This window comes from Triturus cristatus, chromosome 5_2, assembly GCF_964204655.1.
Source record: "Triturus cristatus chromosome 5_2, aTriCri1.1, whole genome shotgun sequence".
In the NCBI taxonomy this organism is placed as follows: Eukaryota; Metazoa; Chordata; class Amphibia; order Caudata; family Salamandridae; genus Triturus; species Triturus cristatus.
This window is the reverse complement of record NC_140588.1, coordinates 418,009,068-418,034,655: the sequence shown is the minus strand read 5'-3', so window position 1 is coordinate 418,034,655 and position 25,588 is coordinate 418,009,068.

Below are 25,588 nucleotides of genomic sequence, written 5' to 3'. Positions count from 1 at the left end.
TTGATAAAATAAGTCATGCTTTGACACTAATGTGCTGTACTTTAATATGTAGATTGTGTGTAGTCTCCTTACCCCTTGCATAGTAGTGAATGAGTTTTGGTAAGCTGCTAGGGATAGTGTTGTTTGCCTAGAATCACACTGTGAGTCTGTGTGCATTTGGGAACCACTGTGAGAGAAGTATGTGGTAACATCGTGTATTTGCTGACAGATAACTGTTTTAAAACCTGTATTGTTGTCAAGTTTTAGTAGCATTAGAAGGCAGTTTTTGCTTATGCTTTGATTAAATGAGTCAGGCTTTTACACAAAAGTGCAGTCCTGAAATATGTAGATTGTGTGCAGTTCCCTTACCACTTCCACTGTAGTGAATGAGTTTTGGTAAACTCCTAGGGATAGTGGTGCTTGTCTAGAATCACACTGTGAGTTAGTGTGCATTTGGGAACCACTGTGAGAGAAGCATTTGGTAACATTGTGTATTTTTTGACAGATAACTTTTTTCAAACCTGTCATGTTGTCAAGTTTTAGTAGCATTAGAAGCCAGTCTTTGCTTATGCGTTGATTAAATGAGTTAGGCTTTGACACAAAAGTGCAGTCCTGAAATATGTAGATTGTGTGCAGTTCCCTTACCACTTCCACAGTAGTGAATGATTTTTGATAAACTCCTAGGTATAGTGGCTGTTGTCTAGAATTACACAGTGAGTCTGTGTGCATTTTGGAGCCACTCTGAGAGAAGCATTTGGTAACATTGTGTATTTGGTGACAGATAACTCTTTTAAAACCTGTCATGTTGTCAAGTTTTAGTAGCATTAGAAGCCAGTCTTTGCTTATGGATTGATAACATGATTCATGCTTTGACACTAATGTGCTCTACTTTAATATGTAGATTGTGTGTAGTCTCCTTACCCCTTGCACAGTAGTGAATACGTTTTGGTAAGCTGCTAGGGATAGTGTTGCTTGTCTAGAATCACACTGTGAGTCTGTGTGCATTTGGGTAAGGATTGTGATAGAAGCATTTGGTAACATTGTGTATTTGCTGACAGATAACTGTTTTAAAACCGGTCATGTTGTCAAGTTTTAGTAGCTTTAGAAGCTATTCTTTGCTTATGCATTGATAAAATGAGTCAGGGTTTGACACTAATGTGCAGTACCATGTACCATTCTCTTCACTGTGCCAGAACTGAAAATGTAAAAGTTTTACCCAGGCACTGTCCTAGCAGTAGTCTGATAATTTAGTCAGTTTCCAAGTACTCATGTTGTGAACCATACATTACCACATAGACTGCTTCAAATGTCTGTGCAGTATGCATGCAGTCTTCTAACATACTATACACTTGTCTTTCACATCTTCAATTCCCTAGTCAGTATCCATACAGTCCGGCAAACATCCTGTCACTCCCTTTGCACTCCTCTAGTGACCCATTCAGTACCAAGTACTAATCCATTCACTGTGTCAAAAGCCAACCACTTATAAATTCACCCAGGCACTCTCCTTGCTGTACTCTAATCATTCTGTCAGTTCCCAAGTACTCATGCAGTGAGCCAGGCCTTAGCACATAGACTGCTTCAAATGCCTATTCACTATGCATGCAGGCCTCTAACCACCTACACAGTTGTCTTTCACACCTTCAATTCCCCAGTCAGTATTCATACACTTCTAGCAAACACCCTGTCAATCACCCAGTGTGTCTCCTTATAGTACTGTAATCATTCAGTCACTTAGCATGTAGTCTTTTAGTGAGGTAGGCTTTAGGACATAAACTGCTTCAAAGTAGTATGCACTATGCATGTAGTGTTTTAACCATCGTCACACTTGTGGTTCAGGGCTATAGTTTCTTAGTCAGTTTTTATATAAAATGTGTTTGTACAGTAATGGAATAGTATAAATTTGAAAGTTATTAATATACATGTATTTGTGATTCTTTTTTACATCTGTTTGCACTCTTCTCGTGAAAGATTGTTTGGATGAAGGGTCCTTAGGTGTTTCATCATACTTGCTGTGCCGCATGAGTATTTTTTGTTAGGATCCCCTTGTAACAGAACTCTTTTTAAAATCTTGTGCATGAGAAAGGTGCTATTGGTCTTTGTTTGCCCCTCGAGAAAAGTAGAAAATTTCCACATCACTGAAGGAAAACGTTGTGGGCGTGGTGCGTCCTCCAAAAATTCATCCTTAGATTCGGTGAATATTTTAAAGCGACAACATTTACAGTTTTTGTAAGTTAAACTTATAAAATGTTGTTAGCTGTAAGCATTTTATATATCTGTGATTTGTATCTTGTGGTATTTTGTTGAGAATAGCATGTTGGCTTTTTTTTAACAATCTTTTTGATTGTTTTTTTTTTGCCCGCTGTTAAGTGATGAGTACGATTGAAATCACTATTTTTAGTGAAATTTTATATATTCTGAGAACAGCAAAAAAGGCAAACAAATTACTTTGTGGAAATTATGCTGTGTTGTAAAACATGTATTATTACGTTATAATTTTTTTTTCTTTTCTTTCACAGATCCAAATTTAAAAATAAGCAATTTACATGAATTTAGATTGCAATGAAAATCTGAAAAAAATGTATACCATTTTTTATTGCTATTACTGTGAAGGAAAGTTTAACTAAGTCTCAATATGCAGAATGAGGAAGTCTGCAAGAAGCTACAAAGTTGAAACACGTTTCTAAAAATACTCTGTTTATACCTATGTAGTTTTGAAATCTGACCATAATCAGATATCATGTGACCTACAAAAAAAAGAGATTTGAGGGGCATAATATTTCCCATTGTAGCTATTGAAGGACCGCAATTATTTCAATCATTCTTCTTTGAACATTTTTACAGACAAAACTCTGTGCTTACCTTCTATCTTTCGCAAGGAATTTTTAAACTGGAAACATGTCACTTTTTGTAACATAGTTATTGCGCAAGACACTCTTTCATATTTACAAAGAGAGGAAAAGGCACTCTGCACTTTTTATACTCCATGTAAATACAACCTCATTATGCACACCAGTTTGCGTTGAAAGGGTGTTCTATAAGTGTTGTTGTGCATGATTGCACTGAATACTCATAGAACAAGACACATGTCTAGATTTGTCAGAAATCATAAAACTTGATTTGTGTGTGAATGCTGCACCATTCTAAAATTGGTGTAGGAAAGCACAACAAGGAGAATTGTTTTCATTTCTCCACATTTTTACATCTTCAATGCATGATAAAATGCTCAGCATACATTGAAGGAGAAAAATGCCTTTACTGATTGTTTTTGTGCAGGAAGGTGTGTCTTCCTGCACAAACACAAACAGCACATGACACAGATATCCGTGCACTATGGTGCAAGGGTGCCTGTGTCACCACATGGCTGCAGTTTAAGCAGCCGTGCAGAGAGAAGCATAGATTTGCAACATATTTATGTACATATGTTGCATCCCTGTGCTTCGGAACTACTACAGCTCACTGTAGTTAATCAGGTTACTGTGTGATGCTGCAGCACTTCCTCATAGTTCTGCACTCATACATTCACCATATGCTACTAATGCATTCGTTCAGTCAATTACGTACTACACATACATTCATCTAAACTTTCACAGACAAACAAACAAATATAGCTCTTTTTTTAAACCAGGAAAGTTAGTTCTTAGAAGAACTTTTTTGTTTCTTCTTTTTTGTTTTTTAATTTTTTTGTACTTTTTTGGAACAATTTTGTTATTTTTTTGTTTTTTTCAAAAGGAAAAAAGACAACGGGAGGAAGAAAACAGTCAACTTCTGCAAAAAAAAATAAACACAAGTTTAGCACTTGGGGTTTTGCTGCACTCGGCAGATCAGTTCAATTGACTGCTCGCCGTAACATAGTAGTTTGTTGCAGTTAATGCAACTAATTTTTAGTTTTCCAAATTCTGGACGTATGTCCGGGTGAGTGCTCGATGGTGATGCTGCAGAAGTGCTTGCCACTGCTGGCTGAGGCTGCTGTCGGAGTCTTCTGCATTCTTGCTTGGCCAGGTTCACGGGATTCAGAGTCTTCAGGTGTTTTAACATACTCGCAGTCCCACAAGAGTATTTCTTTTATGGATCTCCTCTGGAAAGCACTCTTTGACATATTTTACACGTCACTTTAGTCGAATTAGTTTTATTTTGTCCTTCTGGGAAGGTAAAAAATTTCCACACCACAGAGGTGTATCTTTCTGTGCGTGGAGGTTCCACAACAAATTCCTCATCGGACGAATGGTCTGATTCTGATGGTGGCTGCTGTGCAGAAGCCATTGTCTTCAGAAAAATTGCAGCTGTGGAAATCTTCCCCAAAAAGTTTCTTCTAGTTCTAAGGTGTGAGATGTTCCTCCAAAGAAGCTCAAAGAAGAATGATTGAAATGGGTGGGGTCTTTCAATAGTTAGAATAGGAAGTGTAATAAACCAATCAAAGCTCTTTTTTTGCAGGTCACATGGGATCCGCGCACCCTGCGCTTACGCATCACGCACCCAGCGCGCATCCGCAAAATTCAATTAAAAAGAAATATAGGATTAGATGTAAAAATATATTACTTTTAAGACTAGTTTAGAGTTTGTCTTCAATTAATATTCACATGAAATACATATATATATGTTTTTTTAAATGTTAAATATTTCGCCGGATCTGCGCACCCATCGTGTCATACACGTATATGACGCATCGCGGAAGCGCGCATGCGTCGCGTTACGTACATCGTATGTGTCGCATATAGGCTTGGAGTCGCATACCGGTCGCATTGGAAACACGTACCCAACGCATACCATGCGCGGATGCTTCCGCGTAGGGATCGAGAACGGTGCGCATAGGGTGCGCGAATCCCAAAGAAATGGAAAAAAAATAAAACATAACGTTTTGAAAATATAGTTTAAAAATATTTTTAAAAATATTAAAAAATATTTTTAAAAAACCCCAATAAAAACAAATAATATTTTTTAATTTTTAAAAGAATTAATTGAAAAAATAAGTTTAAAAAATGGTGATAAAATAGTATTTCAAAAAACATAATTAATGAAATTGACGCACTGAAATTGAAAAATATAGAAATCCAATGAAAATCATTAAACATGATATCTTTAGAGATAAGTTATAGATAGGAATTAGCATTTACAAAACCTTTGAAATTCACTGAAAAAACTATAGGTTTCATCCACGTTATAGTTAGGAATTGGCATTTAAAAAACCTTTGAAATTCACTGAAAAAACCATAGGTTTCAGGGGCGTTATAGATAGGTTTTGGCATTTAAAAAACCTTATAAATTCACTGAAAAAACCATAGGTTTTAGGGGTGTTATAGTTAGTTGGACATTTCCCTCATACAAAACCCTAGAAATTCCCCCGTTATAGTTAGTTCAGCTAAATATAACTCGCGCCCCCGCAATGCACTGCTGATGACGTCACATATTACATCACTGATGACATGGTCAGTGACATCACTGATGACATCACTGATGACATCTCAAATTACATCACTGATGACATCACTGATGACATCATCCAGTGAGTATGTGTTTCTGTACAGTTTTAATATGTTTAATATATATGTAGGGAAAGGTCTGTTGAAGAATGAGTGGGTGTACAAGTGTGTGAATGGATGATTTTCTAGGTGCGTAACTGACTCTATAAGTGAGTCATTAAATGTATCTGACTGCAGACTAGTGACTAAACTGTGTGAATGTCTGTATGTGTCTGTGTGTAGGTGTATAAGTGGCTGCATGGTTTTGTGAATAGCTATAGGAGTGTCTATATGGGTTATTGATTGGTTGTCTGAGTATCTGTATGGATGCCTGAGTGTTTGTGTGGGTAGGGTGTGTGTGACTCTATGCATAGATGTGTGAGTGGGTGATTCTATGGGTGCATGGTTTTAAGAGTGCATCTGTGATGGACTGTATGGTTGGGTGAGTGTATGTATGGGTGTGTTAGGGATTGAATGTATATCTCAGTGGTACATGTGTGACTAACTGCATATGTGAAAGGCAGTATATATGTGTGTAAGAGAATATAAGTGGGTATATGTGAGAGTGTGTGATTGTGAGAGTGGCTATATGGATGAGTGTGTGCTTGTATCAATGATTGTATAAGAGCGTAAGAATGTGGTACTATTTTTATGAGTAAGTGAACTTGACTGTGTTTAACTGTATAGGTGAGTAAATTGGACTGTGTTTAATTACTTGCATGACTGACTAGGTGTGTCAGTACCTCAATGGATGATTGGCAGTGTGTGAGTGTCTATATAGGTGTATAAATGCATACAATAGTCTTGTATTGAGTGACTGTAAGTATGAGTGACTGTACAGGTGAGTGAGTGGAGGTGTATGTAGACCTAAGAGTTAATGAGTGGGTATGTAGTTATTGGTATTGGAGTATCTATGGTTTTCAAAATGGCCGTCTGAAATTTTGAGTCGGTGTATCAAAGGTTATATTAGGGTGTGAGAAAATGCATTAATTTATCACATGGATGATGTCATCAGTGATGTCATTTGAGATGTCATCAGTGATGTCATCAGTGATGTCACTGACCATGTCATGAGTGATGTAATATGTGATGTGATCAGCAGTGCATTGCGGGGGCGCGAGTTATAGTTGGCTGAACTAACTATAACGGGGGAATTTCTAGGGTTTTGTACGAGGGAAATGTCCAGCTAACTATAACACACCTAAAACCAATGGATTTTTCAGTGAATTTCTATGGTTTTTTAAATGCCAAAACCTAACTATGACGCCCCTGAAACCTATGGTTTTTTCAGTGAATATATATATATATATATACATTACCTACTGGCGGTCGCCAGTAGGTAGTTATAGTTAGGACCACGTTTCCATAGGAAAACCTCAACATTCTATTTTGAATAACTTTGGCGCCGGTCGACGAATCCTCGCGAATTTCTCAAAATAGGTGGGGCGCTACGCTCCGCTCCCACCCTGAAAGTCTCGGGGGGATCCGTCAAGCGGGGGCTGAGATAAAAGGGGGGTCCCAAAACGCATTTTTCCCATGCATTTTTCCATAGGACCTTTAGAACGAGCTACAGCCCGAACGGCTGAACAGAATTACTCAAAATTTGGCAGAGAGGTAGTCCCTAGGTCAAGGAAGTGCCTTTTGTAGGTTTGGTGTAAATCTGTTCAGTAGATTCTGAGAAAATAGCCTTTAAATCAATATATATATCTGAGCCCGCTTACGGTACGCTTACCGTACGCTTACGGTAAGCATACGGTGGCGTGCGCGAGCGCGATTCTGATTGGCTCTTAGATCTTAGTAAACATTCGAATCGGCCGAAACCAGGAAGCGGCGGCCGCCATTTTGTGTATTTCACTCTGAAAAAAAAGAGTGAAAACAAGGAAAGGGGGCAATGAGGAGAGTTACAGACCCCCTAACATTTGTAAGGGGGTCAAAGAAGGACAGAAAAGTACAAAGAAAACATTTATTGATTTTAAAAAAAATCACGGGGTACGCGTACGGTAAGCTTACGGTAAGCGTACGGTAGGAAAAAAAAAAAATAAAAAATGAAAATCAGATTTAAGTGTTTAGATATTAAGGGGCTCTAAAAAGAGCCGTTGTGTTTATGAAATGATTTTTTAGTGGTACCTACAAGTAAGTACCGATGCAGAGTCTAAGGTTCAAGAGGAAGACTCTGTTCCCTTCATCATTGAAGTGCACACCATCTCCTCTATAAATGTCTTGCATGTCATAACGCAAGTTGTTGTGGTAAATGGCACCCATACCATAGTCACGGAGGAAAGCAGAAACAGATTTGTTGACGTGCTTTCTTGCTTTGTCATCGCACCGCGTGCCCACCGTGCGTGCACGGCACTAACTGCGTAAAGTGGGCGCGCGGTGCGCGAAGCGCACCGCGTGCTCACTGTGCGCGCACGGTGCGCGAAGCGCACGGTGCGCGCACGGAACGAACTGCGTTAAGTGGGCGCGCACGCCACAAATGGCGTAAAGTAACTTAGCATTTAAAAAAACGTACAAATTCACTGAAAAAACCATAGGTTTCACACACGTTATAGTTAGGAATTAGCATTTAAAAAACCTTGCAAATTCACTGAAAAAACCATAGGTTTCACACATGTTATAGTTAGCGGAAATTTTACTGATAAAAAACCAATGAAATTCCCCCGTTATAGTTAGTGCAGGCAACTATAACTCACGCGACCGCAATCTTCTGCTGATGACATATGTGTCTTTATGAAAAAAAAATATTTGTAATATATGTATAGCTAAAAATGTATGGAAGAAGACATGGGCAAATAAGTGTCTAAATACAGTATTAGCATCAGCAGAAGATTGCGGTCGCGTGAGTTATAGTTGCCTGCACTAACTATAACGGGGGAATTTCATTGGTTTTTTATCAGTAAAATTTCCGCTAACTATAACATGTGTGAAACCTATGGTTTTTTCAGTGAATTTGCAAGGTTTTTTAAATGCTAATTCCTAACTATAACGTGTGTGAAACCTATGGTTTTTTCAGTGAATATATATATATATATAACCTACTGGCAGTCGCCAGTAGGTAGTTATAGTTAGGACCTATTATCCATAGGAAATTCATAACATTCTTTTTCCAATAACTTTGGCGCCGGATGACGAATCTTCGTGAAACTTTTAGAACTGGTGGGGCGCTCCGGTCAGCTCCTATACTGAAGGTGGGGGTGATTCGTCAAACAGCGGCCGAGAAAAAAGGGGGTCCCAAAACGCGTTTTCTCCGTGTTATTTGCCTTGGGAAATTTTGGAACAGGCTACAGCCCGAACTGCTGAACGGATTTACACCAAATTTTGCAAAAAGGTAGCCCTTGGTTCAGACAGAGACCTTTTTTTTAAATGCTGTACATCCATTCAGTAGTTCCTGAGAAATTCAAAAAATGGAGGTGAAAAAAATCAATATCCCATAGGAAACTTTAGACACAGTTATAGCAAAAACTGCTGAACGGAATTACACCAAATTTCCACAAAGGTATTGCTTGGCTCGGAAAGCGACCTTTTAAAAAATGGTGTTAATCTGTTCAGTATTTTTTGGGAAATTAAGAAATAAAGATAGTGATATCTATGGCCGCAGTGGATCCGCTCACCCTCCCGATCACGAGCTTCATGCTAATTGGCTGTCAACACTCCAAACCAGGAAGTGTTGGAAGCCATCTTGTGCCTCTGTAGAACTTGCAAAAGCTTGCAAAAGCTCCCGGAGTGGGACTTTGGGGGTCCGCATCGGACCACCGGCACCCGCAGCCATACGACTAGCACACAGGGGGAGACCTATGGGTCTCCCCAACACAGGCATGTACGGTGTGGATGCACTGACGCATACCCACTGTAGGGGGCGCACTTGTTCGAGACGTACCCATTCAGTCAATGGAAGCTCATGTACGCATCGTACAACTGGCTCCCATTGACTTCTATGAGAGTCCGACCGAACCGAGTCCGACAGCATACGTGCGCATCGTACTCACTCGGTCGGACTGTAGGGGTCTGGCTCGGTCGGAAAACACTCGAAATCCGAGTCGGTCAGAGTGCTTTCCGACCCGGATCGGAATCGGCCCCCTTGTGTGCAAATCTCAGGTCTCTTGGTATCATTTTCCCAATGATTCTCTATGGAGAAGGGAGAGGTAGTTGCTGTGCAGATTTTTGTATGCACACCGTACAGACAAACAATGACTCAGTCGGAGATGTGTTTAAAAAGCAAGCAAATGCATCTAACTCAGTGTCGGAGGGACGGTCGGAAGCAGAAGCGGGGAGGCCGTATGTGGTCAATAGTGAGATTTTTATTACAGAAAGTAGTACACACTTGGGTTGAGAGAGGAAAAGGAAATTTTTTTTTTAAAAATCCGGTTAAGCACAGTAGGCGATTGGAGTTCAAAATGATGGTTTCTGGGCTCCGAGGATAACTCCAGGGAAGGAAGTAGGAAGCGCTCTCAAGGCTTGGTTGGCGTCGCTTGTAGTTGGTACCGTGGTGGGAAACCTATTACGGGTTTCAGACGCTCTGTTGGGCTCCTGGAGCAGGCTCAAAAGAGAAAAAGAAAGTGGCGGGCAGACTTGAGTTCTACAAAATGCATGACACCGTCACCAACCATGTGAGGGGAAGTTCGCTAAAAAAACAGAAGGTGGGGCATGAGGGCAGTGTCGGAGTACTGTGCAAGGGTGTGAGGCTATTAGGGAAGGGCCACAGGTTTCCGGGTCTTGAGGTCGAAAGAAAAAAAATGTAGTGCACAAGAAGAAGGCGACCACAGGAGTAATGCCTTCCTCTCTCTCTCCCCCCCTTATTTATCAGCTGTGACTACTTGTTTTCCTTGCCTCCTGCCCCGCTACCCTTACTCCTTCCCTCCCCCTCCCTAAGTCTCTCTGTCCACTACATACCGCTGAGAGCCACAACTCTCCTGAGTTGTGGCGGCTCGTGCGTCCTCCGGGATCCACCAGTCTTCGCTCCATGTCTCTGGTCCCTCGTCTTCGTTCTCTCCCTCTGCGGCGTCTGCGTTGCTCCTCGGCTGGGCTCGACGATCTCCTTCCGGGTCTTCGTTCGCTGACGCGCCTGCTGCTGTGCCTCCTTCCCTTTTCTGCCACTCGTGACCTTCCGCTATGGTTCCCGATTGGTCAACATGATTTTCAGTCCCGCCTTCCACATCCGGGTGACGTTCGGGATTCTGCGGATGAGGCAAGAGGTATCCATTAGTTGTACGGGTCCAGAGCCGTCTTCGTTTCTGTGCCGGTAAGGAGTCCATGTCGTCTCCCGCAGAACGCCGTCCTCGATGGTGAGAAGGCGCTCCGAGGCTCCCTCACACTCAGCATCCTTCCAAGTTTGTTACTTGCCTCGCTACATGTAGCTCCCTGGACAGCAAAATGGGACATTTCCCTTAGTTGTGTTTCTCTTATTTTTGTTAGTTTGGCAATTGACAACTTGCTACTAAAATACTATCACATCTTACACACACTCTGTTACCTATGATCACTATTCAAAGCATTAGTTCTCTAGGCCATAAGTGTTGCACATCCACCCTCTAAAGAGTAACTGTGCCTCATGTTTGTCACATGTAAGATGTATGTATTATCAAACACTAAATCTGACTCCTCCAAAGTATGACACTCTCCCTACTCTTGCTCAGGTTGGATTGGGAATAATAAATTTGACCACTCCAAAGTCCAACACTTTCCTTAACGTTGCTCAATTTGGAATGGAAATAGTGAATATGACCCCTTCAAAGTCTAGTTTTTTTTCAACATAAGATTTAATGTTAAAGTTATTTTAGTTTTATTTATATTTTTACTGTATTTCTTGGAGTAATATTTCTATTAAAATATTATAAATGTTTACTTGTTTATTATTATTACTAAGCAATGTTTTTAATTATTCTTAATTCTTAGAGTTTGCTTATTTTGTTCTTCTCTTTTATTTAAACATTTTATTCATTTCAAGATCATGCTTATTATTTTTTTCATTGAATTTAAATAATATATTTGTTTTGTATGTTTGAAGTTAGAACATGTATTTATTTTGTATGTTATATATATTTTTGAATTCCTTTTTAAAGTTAATATAATTTTTGTATAGTTATTAGAATGTTATATATGTTAAAATCAACATATTTACCTACTTAATGGACTAATCCTACCGGAGCAGGAGCAAGACTTAATTGCATTAAGAAACTATTCCCTGTGTCTCCTGGGCCTGGCACAGTGTGCAGAAAATGATGGATTGGAATGTGTCCCACTGTAATTACTTGTGTTGGATATTAATTCAAGCATTCCACTCCTAACATTTCTGTTTTTGCACTTTTAAGGGAAGCTGTTTCATTCAAGGGTGTATAAGCTATCATTCCAGATGAACGGTGCAATTGCACATTACTCTGTGGTTTAGAAAGCATAAGCAAAAATCGCTGTAAACATTGATTGTCTGTAAAAATAATAATGCAAAAAATAGAATTCAAAAAGGTAGAAGTGAAAACTAAGAAGTCATGGCTAACATACATGTATAATGGAAATTAAAACATTTAATATATGTATATATTTTTACCATTACATGTGTAAAGTGTAAATATACATTTGTAAACCCTTACTCTCACCCCAGTAAATCCCACTTTAATCCTAACCCTCTCCTTTTCCCCTTACACCTTGTTATTTGTGCCATTTTACAGGGGATACCACCCATATATTTCTCAACACCGCCTCTCATGCCACTATTCACCAGTGCCTTCTTCTTGCACCTTCTCTTAGCCCATGACTTGCACCTTCCTTTACTCTAATCATCGCCATAATTCGACATTCTCTTACTGTGTCCCTAAGTGTTATTTGATCCTTACATTAACCCTTACCCCTGCCCATCTCTAACCCGAACATTAAACTTTAAATCATACTTCTCATTAAGCCATACTCTAACCCTAACCCCCTGAACATAATCTATACCTAACCTTACATTTTTGCCTAAACTTCTCCTTAAACCTATCGTATACCCCGTTCATTCGACTTTTTTATATCTTACTCGCTTTTACACTAATTTTCAACGGTTCAACTTTTTTGTTACTCTACTTTTTTGTTATTCTAACCAAACATTACATATAAAGCAACAATGTTCATCTGGAGTTCATCAAACAGGGGGATGTAACCTGAAGGATAGTGAGTGGTTGCAGTGATTTTCAGAAAAGAAATACCTAAGTGCAAACCTTTTTTTTAAAAATGCATGTTATTGTGAAATTGTGTTTTGAACGCTTACTTATCTCAACGCATCTGCCGGGTAATTTATTAAATTACTGGAATTGAGAAAACTTCCATCTGATTTACAGTTTATGAATCACATGCCATAGCATCACAAGTAGGTGGACATGCCTTGGGTGGAGTAGTCATCTACGTTAAAAACAATCTGGCCGTACAGGTAACATTGATAAGTGAGGGAAACGGAAATTACATTTTCATAAAAGCAAAGTGGCAACAAATAGCCCAGCCAGCTAAGATTGATCAAACCATGATTCTTGGCTGTATGTACCTCCATCCTTCTAAGTGCAAACGAGAAGAATCACTAAGCAGAATGCTACCAACAATAAGTGAGCTTCACTCCCAGTGCCCAGATGGCTTATGGATGTTAATGGGAGACTTTAATGCTAACTTAATGGCCTCTGATCTAAATTCTTCCCTAGTAGACCTGGATGATTCCACCTGGGGCATCTCAGATATAATCGGCCAGTTCCATTGGAAAGACAATCACGGCCTCAAACTCTCAGCCTTCCTTAATCATTTGGGTCTCCGTATCCTAAATGGCAGAGCTGCCGCTGACTCTCCTGCAGCTTACACCCATCTTTCAAACTATAGATTGGATACCTTAGACTATATCTGGATTTCGATCGCCCATTTCCATTTAATTCAGTATTTCTTGGTAACACTTGCCGTGGCAAGTGACCACGCGATATTTTCCTGTGGCATTATAGCCCCGTAATGTCGCCGACCTAGAATTAAACTCATCGGCGAGGAGGAAAAATGTGAGCTGATAAATAAAATTAGGTGGATAACAGAGCACCAAGAAAAATCAACCTAGAAGTGGAATCTTTGTTGAATAGAGTAATCCAGGATAACAGCAAATCTTTCCCAGGCAAGTCATGGGAACTCCTTTTGATAGAAACAAGGGATAAATTAACAACACTGTCAAACTCAAGATCCACCCAGCCCCCCAGAATAAATGATTGTATCACGAATCAAAAGCTGCTAATGAAATCATTAAAACTAAAATTAAATAATCTTCTGCGTAAAACTACAAAGGAGGTGTTGGGAAATACATCCCTTAAAGCCAAGTGTAAAGATATTCGCCATGAATATAGAAAAGCGAGGTTTTCGTACACCAGAATGATGGAAGAAAATCACTGGGGTAAAGCTCATGAGATTATAAAATCACAAGACAAGAAGCGCTTCTGGAACTGGAGGAATAAGTGCTGTAGGCCCACCTGCTGCCCTACAACTACAAATATTTCACCTCCACTTTGGGAAAATTATATCGAAGTACTCTATGTGGAGACATCCAGTTATAATGGCAGAACTCCCCCGTGAGGTATATTAACAACAAGTATTTGAGTCCGGAGTCGCAGGCTCAATCTGGCGGTCAAAAGGAAATTACATTGGGTAAAGTCCTGAATCTTACTAAAAAAAATGCGCTCTGGAGTGGCTCCAGGCCCCAGTGGAATCCCCCCCATGGTTTTCAAAGGGATGGCGGATAAGTGGGCAAAAATTATGGCGCCTCTATTCCAGAAGTTTAGGCTGGGAAAAAGTATCCCAGAGTAGTGGAGGGGATCTCTGCTTGTTACGATAGATAAAAAAGGCTCAAGATCCACCCCGGAAAACTATAGAATGATTGCGCTCCTAGATGTGGACGGCAAGTGCTATGCTAGCATTCTGCTGCAAGAACTGACGGCTTGGGTAGAAAAGTGCAAGCTGATCCCTTATACGTAAACAGGGTTCCAAAAGGGTTCACATATTGATGACAACTTAAGTTGCATTTCCAACCTGATTGAAACAACACTGGCAAGAAAAGGCAGGGGCCTGTACTTTGCTTTCATTGACTTTCAAACTGCCTTTGACAGTGTTTCCCGTCAGCGATTATGGATGAAACTAAAAAATTGGAACATTGATAACGCACTACTAACAGCACTGATTGCCCTATTTTCAGACACCTGGGTTAAGATCAGAGTTACAGCCACTTGTGCTACCATCAACAAAATTCATTCTAATAAGGGCTTAAAGCAAGGTTGCTTGTTGCCCCAATGCTTTTCAATCTATATCTGGCTGATTTGCCGGAACGGTTGGCTGTAGCACGAGCATTTCCCCCCAAAATGGGCAAAACTAAAATCCAATCACTCCAATATGCGATTGATACAATATTGCTTGACCAAACCCAGATTGGTCTGCAGCGGCTGCTAATGGTAGTATCTCTATATTGTAGAGAGAACAACCTAATACTGAATACAGCAAAAACAAAGGCAATGATAATATCGCAGCAATTAAAAAGGAAGGGTGCATGGAACATCGAAGGTCAACCCATTGAGATTGTGACCACCTATAAGTATTTAGGTGTGTGGATCGATCACAAGGGACGGACCGCTGCTCACATCACTCCAATGCAAGGTACAGCTCAATCTTTAGAAGGCATTTTTTGTAGAGCAAGGAAAGCCATGAGCTCCCCTGATCTTACTCCACTAATATGATTAATGGGGGCAACATTTCTACCATCAGTAGCCCATGGAGCAATAGCCTTCAAAGATAAGATGACTACATGACTGGATAGAGCACAGTCGGCCTGTTTTTGCAAAGTTTTTTCTAATCGACTGCCACTGCTCACGATCAAATTCGGATAGAATTCAATCTTTCTTCCCAAAATTGGATCCTGAAGGTGCGATTTATTACATATTGTCTAAAGGCTAAACACGCTCGGGAAAACACCTTGAATCTAAATATCTGGTCAATGATTAATACCCAAGGGTCCACGTTGTGTGAATATCTAGCTCATTGTGTTGAGGTATTGGACGCAAAGGAAATAGGGTCAGCCTCACTATCCACACTAGCGGCCTCAAGACTTTTAACAAAACCGGTGAAGCTACTGTCTGCCGACTGTGATATGCAAATAATTAAAAACTTAAAGCATGGAAGCTGGGCCTCGACCCTCTATGTCAATGTGTCCTTGCCATATTATCTGTCCTCTCCTTTAAAACCAATGCTGAAGCGACAACTAAAGAGATTGCGGTTCGGTCTGATCCCACTGTTGGCATACAAATACGGGCAAGAGTAGAAAGAGTTTGTAGTTACCAACTGCCGAGCTTGCAGAGCAGCAGAGAAATCACTAATTCACATATTGTGCATTCGCGAGAAACCGTGTCCACTGAGAATATACTGGCTTCATCCAATTTGGCATATTTTAAATATACGAACATGTCACGCCGCTTTAGTTAAATGCATGAAAGGTGAATCAGCGCATCTGGTGTCCTGGTTCCTGAAATATTTGATGGCAATAAGGGCTTCTCTGGACTCCCCCATCATATAGAACTTTAACTTGTAAAGCTGGGCCATGTTATGTACTCCTTTTAAGGTTTTTGTGCTTATAGAATCTAAAACGGGGTTTCCATTTTCTTAACTTTTGCATAATTGATTGAAACAACCTGTCTTATCTTGTACAACAAGGGAACAAAATGTTATACTGTATATTTATATGTGGTCTCATTGCAATGGTTTTAATTAATTGTGCAATAAAAATTATCTATCTATCTATCCTTCTGATTTACAAAAAAGGCTACAACGATATTGATTGTGTATGTAAAAGGATTAGGTTGTGCTATTCATGGACCTGACTGCGTCTCTCTCGCGAACCCTCCCCTCCCCAAAATGAAGGTCGGCACCGAACTCTACTTGAGGGCACCATCATATTACCATCTTTGGGTTATTATTTGACAACCTGATACATAGCGTTGCGACGCCAATGCTACGGATATACTCTAATGAGTTAAATTATGAAGCAGCATAAGGCAAACATATAACTGAAAACATGCTTTATTGTTTGGAAGGAATGTTTTGATGCACGTTTAACACAGCTTTGGTTATATTAAACTAACAATCCTGTTTAAACAAAAGACAACCGGATATTGTCCTGCTTCTGGTGCCACTGTCTTAGGGTGTTGGCCAGTTTTCTCGAAACCTTCTTTCTGGCAGTCGTACTCCGACAGCTGAAGAAATATTACCAGCCCCGCCCTGCAGTTGCTCGGGATTTTCAACTGTCCTGAAAAAATATGAATGAGTATTGCGTTCATTGTGAGTCCTGGTGTAAGGAGGACTCCCAAGGTGTCTTGGAGTCCCCTGTGCTGTTTGTTGGAGTTCATACAGTCACGTTAACTTAGAATCACCCTGTCACTCTGCCTTGCGATCCTGAAACAAATACGCATGCTGAAATAAAAACAAGTGTAACAAGAATAACAAAAGGGAGTGGGGTGGACCTTTAGCGCATCAAGGTGCAACAAGCCTTGGCAATGGCAATAGGTCTGGCTTAAGGATGCACTCTCAAGCGAGACCTAAATAAATCCATGTGAGTTGACTGCCCTCTTCTCATCTGTGCTGCTGCCTGAGAGAAACACCATAAATGATATAGTTATCGAAGACACTTTAATAGCATAACAATGGGATGTGAGTGCCCCTAAAAGTTCAAGTTCAGGCAGCTGGATAAACAACATAATCACAGCTATGTGATGGCAAAGCACTTTTTGGTGGAAGCACACAACTTCTACCCAATCAAAACAGGTACGCCTGGCTCCCAACATGTGGGCTGAGCCAAAGCTCCTCTTTTGGTGATACTTACATAATTATCTGGCGACAGCTGGGCTGTCAAGCTAGACCACAAAATACACTTGCATGTGGTGTGCAGTTCCCTTTTTATCCCAACAACACAAGTTACAGGAGAGCTGTCAGTGGAAGCATTTTTATGGACTCTTTTGAATCCCCAGGAAAACCTGCCTCTTTGGAGTTAGAAATGGGATTAGCACTATGGCATGGGAAGAAACATTACATTGCTGTCCCTTCCATTGTTGTTTTTCAGGCGATGTGGCCTGCTTCATAGCATTGCTCTGCCATAGATAAGTGAAAAAGCCAATTAGTCAAATTAAAAAGCATCATTTCAGAAAATTCATTAATTAACTTTATTGCCTTTAGTTTGGAAGCATGTATTGTTGTAAGCATGTATTCTTTCCACCCAGCATGTTTTTATTGAGGAGAGAATATGCAAGTAGTCATTTTACTTTTAGCAGTGACCTGAGGTGAACATCATGCAATCCTTATACAGACAATTAGTTCACACAGTGAAACATTACTTTGAACAACCCACTGTTCTATTGCAGTTGGTAACACCTAGTATTCAAAGTAAACAAGTTAAATGAAGAGCTTAAAGAGGGAAGGTAGGGTGAACGAGACACAAACAGCACATTTCAGTGATTTCTGGAGGAAATGCATTATCGACATTTACTTCACAGAGACTTTACAGAAAACTATACCTATTATTAAGGTCTCCTAAAACATCCCTAAGGAAGTGAAAAGTGGTAGTGTCTTTGTAAAGTTTTTGAATTATTCTTTCTAAAAGTGAATAATGTAATTTTTCTTCAATCTATGAGCAGTCTAATATGTTCACATGTCCCCCAATTTTCCAAATAGGAGATATCACTCATTGACTGACTAAAGCCAAACATTTATTAGTGCACACTATCAAACTAAATAGGACATAAACTCCTCCAGGGCAAGGGAGAATAACCCATCCACCAGGAAATAAATCAGGCCTTAGTCTCCTGGCACTAAGTTTACAAAACAAGTCTAGATTAACAAACTTGCCTTTAGCATTTGGCTAAACCTGTGCTGTGTGGCTGCCAGGCTTATATCTAACAACAGAGAATTCCATACCATAGGAGCTTGTACTGAATAAGCGAAGCCTTCCGGGTCACTAATTGAAGGGTGTACTCTATAAAGATCACCTACTCTGGCCTGAGTGATTCATCCCCTCTAGCAGCTCCCTGTACTTGGAAACTGGTTTACTGAGCTCCAACCATTGGATCCTTTCCCTTCAGCAGCTATGCTTTCCATGTAGTTTTGACACATGGCTTGGCAGTAGTGTTTGGCGCACCTCCCCCTTTTTCATAGAAATAGAACTCTCTTGGAATTCCCCTTTGGCATTGTTTCTCCAAGCCATTACTCATTAGTCATCTTCATTCCGACCAAGCTTGCTGTCGTTTTTAGGTCGAGCTTGGGCAGCGCATGCGCAGCTCTGCGAGGCATGCTGTATTCAAGTAGGGACTTAAAGCTCCGCCCATTCCCCGCCCATATTTTTCATTGGCTAGTGTCATTGGCCACTGTAAACTGTGGATGTTCATTGGTCAATAGGCTTAGCAGTCCCTCCTTAGTACCACCTTGTCTCATTTTGTAACCTCCCATGGCAACACCCCCTGTTACGAGTGTTGTTACTAGGTAGGATTTAATTACAGCCTCCGAGCACTATTTTTTAAAATAGCAATAGGTCTTGCATTTGCAAGTTTAAGCTATTGGCATTGTAAATGACAATGCATTTTATTTATCTGTTTTAAGAACAACACATACATAAAAGTTATTGTCATTTACAATACCAATAGCTCAAACTCTCGTAAATGCAAGACCTATTGCTTTGCAAATGCTTGTTGGAACTTTGTGTCCTGGGCATTATAGAGTTGACTCTTCAATTAGTGACCTCGATTGCTGCCCGTCTGTCCTTTTTAGTGCCTCTGACTCTATTCATTATTCTGTCTTGACGATGATCCCCGATTGGCTGTGGGATCTAAACGCTGCCAACATAAGGGGCAACTACCCTCTGAATGATTAACTTGGATAATTACCTGTATAGGATCATAATCAAACACAACTTACTTCATGCAAAAGCCCCTGCTGATCACACACACGTTTCCCTATTATCACTGCACTGTGTGACCACAGGACCGCACATTTTGATATATTTAATGTTATATTTTGTGTGTATTCTCAATATTTGTGATACTATATTTTTTCTTCAATTCCAGGTAAAGATGTGATTACTTGGCATGATTTTTAGCTTCCCTGTGATTTACTCTGTTATTGGACAGCAACCTTTAGTGTCCATGTTGCTCAATTGCAAACGATATCACCTGTAGCATTGTTTTGTTCCTATAATATTGGTCCCAGTTACAGGGTTGTTTATTGAACTGCTCCTGTTGTATTCTACACCGCACTGTAAAACAAGCAATAATTCCCCCCCGTTCTAAAAAAGCTTCAACAAATCTATCACTGTCTTTCAACTGTTGAGAAATCTCTAAACAACTCTTTGTCACCAAAGTCATTGAATGTGAGTTAATGTACCAGCTGCAAAACTTAATAGAACACAATAATATTCTACTTGACAAACAATCAGATTTCAGGAGAAATAAGGGCACAGAAATATCAATAATCGATACTAGACAAGATCTCCTCTCCTGCTCGGAGGAAAACCGGAGTCTTAAAAATGCTCATCTGTTCTGCTACATAGGATACATCGAATCATAAAATGCTGCATGAAAGCGTGAAAAAACCTAAGCCAGGGTCTCTGGATTGGTCCTTGTATGGTGCCAATCATTCCTGTCAGATCATAGTCAACAAATTAGAATTTGTTTTGCTACTTCAAAAGTTAGTCTGTCTCATGCTGGGTTCAACAGAGATCTCCACTGTTGCCTCTCTTCGTCAGAGAAAGCCTTGTAGTCCCAAACAACTAAACAAATAAATGACGCCCGCACACTGGGAGACAACCCCCAGCATGTTGGCCCCATTCATTTTTTGTTTTTAATAACAGGCACCCCCTTTGAGAGCTTTCTTTTTAAAAGCAAAAAAACTTCAGTGTGTGTACACTGAGATCATGGTGCCTGCACAGCAAAACATCAGTGACTTCAGCGGAGCTGCCTTAAAATGACTGAGATCTCTAAATGTGGTGAGCTGTACTCGCCCAGGGTAGCAGAGTATATCCCTCTGCTGACCAACAGAATGTAGTACAACCCGACAGACACTACATAAGGATTTTCATCTTCAACAAGATGAGTTTCCTGGGTGTGGAGAAACACAATGACTGGGTGACACCAACTCATCAAGACCAAGGTTTGACTCATTTTCACAGGTTTCTTCACTCCATCAAAGTCTTTATTATTATTCTGGCCATGGTCATCCTTGAAGCTAAGAGTGTGTGCAACAACAGACAGTGGAGATGGAGCATTATCCGAGAACAAGCGTCTCAATTTAAATTAAAACTTTCTCACTGTGAGGTTAAAGCGGGTGGGAGGAGTTCAAGAGAACAGCAGTAGCAGAAACTAAAATGTATAATGAGGAAGAAAGCAGTTACATCTATATATATAATCTGAAAGTAAGAAACAAAAGAGACACCTACGCTCCAACTATCTGCAAAATTAAAGTTATACATTTTTATACAAGATTCACTCTCAGGTTCTAGGACAATAGTAGTTTTACATTATTGATTTAGAAATGAGTTGTATTATACCAGCTTATGCATTGTACAAGGAGGTCTAGCTAATACCAAAGAGAAAATCTTAGCTGGATGTCTAGGTCTCAATGAGATACTGCCACCCATGTGTCTGAACATTTAACATTAAAGCAACCCTCCCCTCCAGTGAATCCACAGTATGTCATTTCCGCTGGATTACTGTTTGGGGAGGGTGAAACCCTACTCAAGCAGAAGCCATAATCTTTGTCAGGGTGACACACAAGCAAAACCCAAGATAACCTGTGCTTACCGCTTTGGTATCTTGGCACAAAGCAGTCAGGCTTAACTAAGAGGCAATATGTAAAGTATTTATACAGCACTTTAAACAGTACTATAGTAAAAACACATCACAAGAAACATCTCATGCAAATTTTTTTAAAAATAGCGAAAAATGTAATGAAATATTTGAGACCAAAATGATAAGCATCTAATCAGTAGAACTAGAGATATACAATTTCAAAGTTTTATGTAAAAGTAGTACACAGAAGCATAAAGCGCCAACTGTGGTTATCTGGTCGCGCCGGAACAGAACAAAGTCATGAGTCCTTGGCGACCACGATGGACTGCAGGCAAGATACAGGGACCAAGGTAGACTGAACATAGTACACTAAATCCTGCTTTGCGTAGCTTTGCGAGACTCCGCGTGGAGGGTGTGTCAGCAGTAGCGGAGTCCTGCATTGTCATTGAGGATGCTATTGATGCCCTTGGGCTAAGTTAGCGCTTTATAAGTTTAATATTCATTCATTCATTGATAATGGGCTTGCGAGGTGAAGTTCTGCATTGAGGATGTGTTGCACACCGGTTGTTCCAAAAAGTGTTGGAGCTGTGATGCAGTGTCCTGCTTTGCCGGCAAGGATACCATCAATGAGGGGCTAGCGCTGTGTGGGCCTGCGTCGAAGTTGAGTCGCACATAAGTGGTTCCAAGGAGACTGTGGGCTGCAATGCCAGGTTTGGATTACGTTGCACTGTATCAGTTCAGAAGCAAGGCTGCGAGGAGTTATGTGATGCTGCATCGGTTCTGACCACAGAACCACAGCTTGGCTTGCAGAGCACATTCAGACCTACTTTCAAGGATCCAGGGTTGGGGTGGCACCACAGGGGGAGTAGAACTCACAGCAGACAGAGTCCAGGTTTAAGGTGGTAGGAGCCTTTTCTGTCCCTTAGACTCTGATCAGGAGGTCAGTCAACTAGCCGTTGGAGTCATGTTGGTGGTTCTGGGTTCAAGATGCAGGTCAAGTCCTTTTACTCAGGCTGCAGGGCAGCAGAGCAGCAGAGAATCACTCCTTCTTGCAGAGCAGCACAGCAATTCTTCTGAGTGTTCCACAGGTCCAGAGGTGTACTGAAAAGTTGGGTCTGAGGGTCCAATACTTATACCTGGTGCCCACTTTGAAGTAGGAGAAGGTTTTGGAGATTTCCACCCACCAAAGGGGGGTGGTTAAAGGAAAGAGCACACACACACTAGCACTGGTTAGCAAAGGTAAAGTTCACCGAGTCTTAAAGCCAACAAATACTAGATCAGCAATAATGAAGGAGGAAGGCAAAACGATTGGGGGAAGGCCACACCAAGACTGACAGGTCTAAAGTCATATTAAAAGGATATATTATATTATAAAATGTATAGAGCCAAGAAGAGCAAGAGAAAAGAGCCATAGAGGAGATGGACATTTCTTTTCAAAGCTAGATGACTATTATAACATTTAGGGGGCCCCAGCAACTTCGTTCCACCACAATACAACAACAAATCAAGCATATGTAGACACAAGCTTGAAAGCAGGCAGTAAAGCGCATGCATCATACTTATTACTTAGTTTTTTTAATCTGTACTTAAAAACATGCACGTGTTACTTAGCAATGAATAAACATAACATAAATAGTATGCAACATAAGATATATATATATAAAACTAAAAGCGATTGGATGGTCAATGCTAATTTGGCATACGACCCATTTGCAATCAATACTGCAAAACTTTCAAAATGTCAAAGTTTAAGTAAGTATTGCAAAGCATTGGTGTTGTATTCTGATTCATGATCAAAAAAAGGTTCAGTGGTACAAGTCAAGCTCCGGTTTGTCAGATGCTGCTGAACTCTCTAGGTCTGAGCATATCTCCAACTCATGAAGTAAGCAGTTCAAACCAATTCAGCCTCACGAGGAGAAATAGGAAGAATTGCTGGAGTTCAAAGTAAGAACATGCTCCAGTATACTGCAGCCATGCTTGTATTTCCAGATCTTCAACTGCTCTTTGAAGAAAACTTCTGCTACCCAGAACATCTGTGACCTAGTGCTTGCCCTGCTTTGTTTCCTAATGATATCCCTACAGAGTCACAAGAAGGGCTGAAGTACTGCCGTTGTGCGTTAGAGGTACAGAGCTACAGAGAAAGACCTATAGATAGTGAGAAAGAGAAACAGAGATACTTAAACTACAGTTAAGTACCTTCCCATAATCAGACTTTTTGCATACATATTTGCAGTTCCCCTTGGACCTGTAAAGCACTCTGCTGCCCATGTGGCTAACTCTGTGCTACAAAAGTCTTTTTTTAAAAGCTACAGGTGAGCACAATTGGCAGCACGTCTCTCTTGAATTGAACTCATAATCAGATTGAGTAAAGGTTTGACATTGTCCATTAAAAATGAATTAGAAAAATTGGCAGATACATCCAATACAAAGAGAAAGGTGACGGAAGACACTAAGTTACACTGACACATTGACGTAGCACTTCATGTCACGTGAAATGCAGCCGCAACACTTACTCTATCCATCTCCACTAACACAGCCCTAATCTTGATACATATGAAGCAATAGCCACAGTATAACTACAGTACATTTCAGGGTGAACCACAAAAGTCACTAAATTAACCTGTGCTTAATCCTCTTGTAGCTGGCACAAAAGCAACCAGGCTTTACTTAGAGGTAATGTGTAAAGTAGTTATGCAATACACAAACAGTAATAAAGTGGAAGCACATCACGAAAAATCCCAAACCAATTTAGGAAAGCAGAGGCACTTTGAATAAATAAAATAATACCATAATTACAAAAATACAATCAGTAGAACTGGAGTTATGCAATTTCACTGTTTTGGGTAGGTGTGGTGTCTAAAAGCACAAAGCGCCACTTACAATCATCTGGTTGTACTAGACCGAGGGAAAGTCACAAGTTCAGGGCAACGGTGATAGAGCACAGGCCGGATTCAGGGACCAGATTGGTCCTGCTGAAAAATTCACCTTCTCAAAGTCTGTGCAAAGAGTACACTTCACAGTGTAGGAGGTTGCAAGGAGCAGGGAGAGAATCGCAGATGGTTGTAGCTGTAATGTGAAGAACAAGCCTAGAGTAGCAGATGGTGATCACTGTAGCGCAAAGCTCCAGTCGGGCCTCGCAGATGGTCATTGCTGGAGCCTTATGCTGGTGGTCACAGTTGGCTGTCATTGCTGCAATGCAAAGTGCAGATTTTGCGTTGTGTTCATCTCTGGCGGTCCCTGTAGCATGTTGAGCTGAGTTCACTGGAGCTTCACGTTGGTGGCCATCACGGATGGAAGACTCTTCGTGTGAATGGGCCCATTTGTGGTTGCCAAGAGCTCAAAACCTCAGGATTTCTCCTTTCGTCACAGAGGAGTTTACACTGATAACAGCCAAAGGTCCAGGACCTGTGGAGGCACCTCTTAGGGATCAGGGTCTCACTCTAGTAGAGGCCAGCATGGCTCAGGCAGGTTCAGGCAGGTCCATTTGCAGCAAGTCAGCAAGGCCGTTGCCGTGAGGCCTCTGGAGCTTGCAGTATCCCTGTAACTCAGAAAAAGAGGTCAGCCAACTGACACTTGGAGTTACTTGGGATAACCTTGGATGAAGGGAGCAGGTCCAGTCTTCCTTCTCAGAGAACAGGGCTGGCCTCAAGCAGCAGGGCAGCCCTCTGGAAAACAAGGCAGATCTCAATCAGCAGGGCAGTTCTTTGGTAGCATTAGGGCAGTCCTCTGAAGAACAAGGGAGACCTCAAGCAGCAGGGCAGTCCTTCTTCTGTAGTCCACAGGTCCCGGGAATCTACTGAAGTGGTGGTGGCTTAATATTTATATCTTGTACCAGCCTTTGAAGTTGGGGTGACATCCTGGCTACTCCCACATCTGGTTCCTCTCCTCCTCTGCCAAGGCTCCAAGTACTCTGGGGTGACAAAGGACGGGTGTCAGTTCTCTTTGTGTGTATGCTACAGGCAGCCTTTTAAAGGTAAGTGGGGCCCCACCCATTCTGGAAGGATTGCCCAAAATGTCAATACCTAGACCCCCTATGTCTCACTGTCTGGGGAGAATATGCAAAGGCCAACTGCCAAGCTATTCATAGTCATGTGGCCCGGGACACAGGCAGAAGGCATCAAATGGTTAGGACAGGAAAATGCCACCTTTCTAAAAGTCCAATCAACAAAACTGCACACCCTAAATAGGGTCTGTCCCCCTAGGCACAACAGGAACCCCTCCAGGGGTTGTTCAATTCTTTATGACTCAACAACGCTTCATCCAAATTGGTAGTTATAATTGTTTAATGTGTTTTTCCAATACTCATAAGGAACATGTGTAATGTCACTTAAACCACTATTGGTGAATCCAAATAAA